The following is a 3,242-nucleotide window of genomic DNA, read 5'->3' on the forward strand; positions in this document are numbered from 1 at the left end:
AGCCGCGCCCCCCTCGGGCTCTGCCCCATCCGGGGGCCATTCCTGAGCCCACACCGCCCCGAGGAGACCAGGAGAGGGGGATTTGCTCTCCTGGAAGCCCCTTAACATCCCATGAGCCGGGCCAGGCTGATCCTGACCCACACCGACACGTTCGAGTTGGAAGGGACCTTAAAGGTCACCCAGTGCCACCCCCCCTGCCCTGGGCAGGGACACCCCCCACCAGCCCAGGTTGCTCCAAGCCCCGTCCAACCTGGCCTTGAACACCTCCAGGGATGGGGCAGCCACAGCTTCTCAGGGCAACCTGCCCCAGGGGCTCACCACCCTCACTGCCAAGAATTTTGTCCCGATATCTAAGAAATTCTTCGATTTGTAGAACAGCTTGGCTTGGAAGGGACCTCTACAAGTCCTCTCATCCCCCTGCAACAAGCGGGGACATCTTCACCTCGATCAGGTTGCTCACACGCTCTCCTCCATCCCCTCTCCAGAGCTGTAGTTTCTTTTGGTATAATTGAAAAGCTCTTCGAAAGCCGGGGGGGAACTGCACAGCCTGGTTTTGCTTCCCCTTCTCCAGCAGCTCTGCGCTCCCAGCAGCGAGGAGCTCCGTCAGGAGAGGGGAGGTGCTATGGGGGCGACTGAGCCACATTTCCTCCTTTCCCCACACCCAGGCGTGAAAGGGATGGATTCCGGCCTGCCTGCTTCCCGGAGCTCCCTGCAGGAAATCACAGGTTACTCCCTGCAATTCCGACAATCCATCACGCAATATATAAAAATTACAAGGGTTTCCCCCCGCCAGCCCCGCACCTCGTCCCAGGTGTGGTCACGGTTGGAGCCGCGCATCGTGTCACCCACTCCAGGCAGCCTCCCCCCTAGTTCTCCAAGCATCACAGCCCCCATTTCTGGTTTAAACCCCAGCTCGAGAGGCATCTGGGGTGGGAAACCGCCTCGTACCGACGAGCGGAGCCTTTCCCCACACCAGCGGTTCCCAGCACGGATTGCAGAAGCCCCGTTTTGAGGAACCACAAAGCGCTCGGGCTCATCGCTCCCTTCCACGGGGCAAAGCCAACGTCCCCACAACTCAGGAATTGTGTTCCCCAACAAGTTTGGAAAGGGCTTTTATCAGCCTGCTGCCCTCTACGAACGCTCCCCATTAACCACCCGCTCACCGGGAAGCGCCGTCGCCGGTATGGCCCTCACCCGGGCCACTGGCCACGTGCCTCGGTCCTGTAGCCAGACAGCCCTGTGGTTTCCAGGCTGAACCCACAGACGCCGACCCACCGGCTCCTGCTTTGATAAGATGTTACTAACGAACAATTAACAGCCGCACTAACACACGGGGTCAAGGAGCTGCTCCGGGGTGCGGAAGCGGGGGACCTCTGCACGTTTCCTTGCGTACCTCTCACGCGACTGAACAATCCTCCCGTGCAATACACACACGCTAATTGCAAACCCGGCGGCACGCTCCCTACACAGCGGCACGGTGGCTGCAGCCGCGTTCGGGCAAACCCCGCTGCAATTAATGCCGCGTCCGCTGTCGCCTCTCCCCCGCTGCCACCCCGGCAGCGCATTTTTGAGGCTCTTCTCACACCCTGCCTTCATACTTACTTAAACACCACCACGGACTTGATTTCTGCTGGAGGTGACACTCAGGGTGGGTTATTTTCCCCAACCACGCGGGGAAAAAGCAGCATTGCTACACTCACCGGACCAGCCACTGCAGTTTTTCCTGTCCCTAAAGCCCTGCAAAGCCCTTGCAGAAGCAAAAGCCATCACCAACCCAACGCAACGTGTCACATCCCCTGACGTGAGTCAGCATGCCGCAGCCCTGCCTCGGGGGCACCGCTGCATGGGATGCCGGGTGGGACCCCTCCACACACACGCACACACACACACACTTTTTTCCCTGCATTTCTTCCCTCCCCGCACAATCCTGCACGGGCACCGATGGTATTTTCCACTGACTCACCTGCCCCGGCTCCTCCTCCCCGGTGCACGGCAGCGCTGCCCTCTCCCTGCTCACCTTCCTTCGCTAATCCAAGGCCAACTTCAAGTGCCGTGATATAAAAAAAAAATAATTATTAAATATATATGTAGATGGTTTAGGGTTGTTTTCTTTTTTTTCCCCCTCATACATATTGGTTTGCATTTTCAGGCTCAGCCACCCGCTTAGGGAAATTACCCCCCTGCCGGTTCCTTCCCCTCCCCGCAGCACCTTCCCATACCCAACACAACCCCGTCGTCTCCACCAGCCTCAGACGGTGGTCTAAATTGTCTTCTCCGCAGGTTAGCTGCAAAAAAACAGGGGGGAAAATGCACTTTACACCGTGACCGTCACCGATGCCGTGCGGGGACAGCCCGTCCCGAGCCCCCGGTCCCCCACCTCGCAGAGGGGCCCCGGAGGCGGCGAGCACAGAGGGGACATTCATACAGCACCTCCTCGGGTTCCCGCTCTCTCTGCAAAGCTGAATATTGGCCAGAAAGGCCCTTTTTCCGCTTTCTGCGTCAGCACACTCGAGCCGTTTCAGCTCTCCCTTTGCTCCGTTGTTCCCTTTGGAGCAGATTTCTCCCCCCCCCATCCCCTGGCGCTGCCCACCCCGGTTGCTTTGCCCATCCTTACATCGGGGGGACTCGCTCGCGCCCCTCGGATGGCTGCTAAGGCACCCGCCGTCTCTGCCACGCACCTTGCTGTGGGCTGATGTGTTTACATGCATTTCTTCGGCTCATTTGCCTTTCCAGCTACAGCCGCCATCCCGGCGGGGGTATTTACCTACGGGCACCTCAAACCCTGCCCCTGCGCGCACTCACCGCCCGGTCCGGGCTGAGGTGGTACCTCTCCGGGAGCGTTTATCCAGCCAAATATGCGGGATAAAGACTTGGCTTGTACAGAAACACCACGGGGGAAACAGGAGCCCCACCGGGAGCCGTCAGCAGGCAACAAAAGGGCCTTTCAGAGGGGCAGCGGATGCCCTGGTTCTTGCTGGAGATGAAAGGGACTCACGTTACCCTGCCTTCGCGGCAGAAGTTGCTCAGAGATGTGTTTTTCCCCTGCTATTTTTTCTGCCCAAAGGAAGGTGGCTCAGGAGAATCCCAGCATCCCAGATTGGTGGTGTTGGAAGGGCCCTCTGGAGCTCCCCCATCCCACCCCCCGCGAGAGCAGGGGCACCTCCAGCAGTGGCACAGGACGGCGTCCAGGCGGGTTTGGGATGGCTCCAGAGGGGGAGACTCCCCCACCTCTCTGGGCAGCC

Source organism: Charadrius vociferus, unplaced genomic scaffold (assembly GCF_000708025.1).
Source record: "Charadrius vociferus isolate BGI_N301 unplaced genomic scaffold, ASM70802v2 scaffold663, whole genome shotgun sequence".
NCBI lineage: Eukaryota > Metazoa > Chordata > Aves > Charadriiformes > Charadriidae > Charadrius > Charadrius vociferus.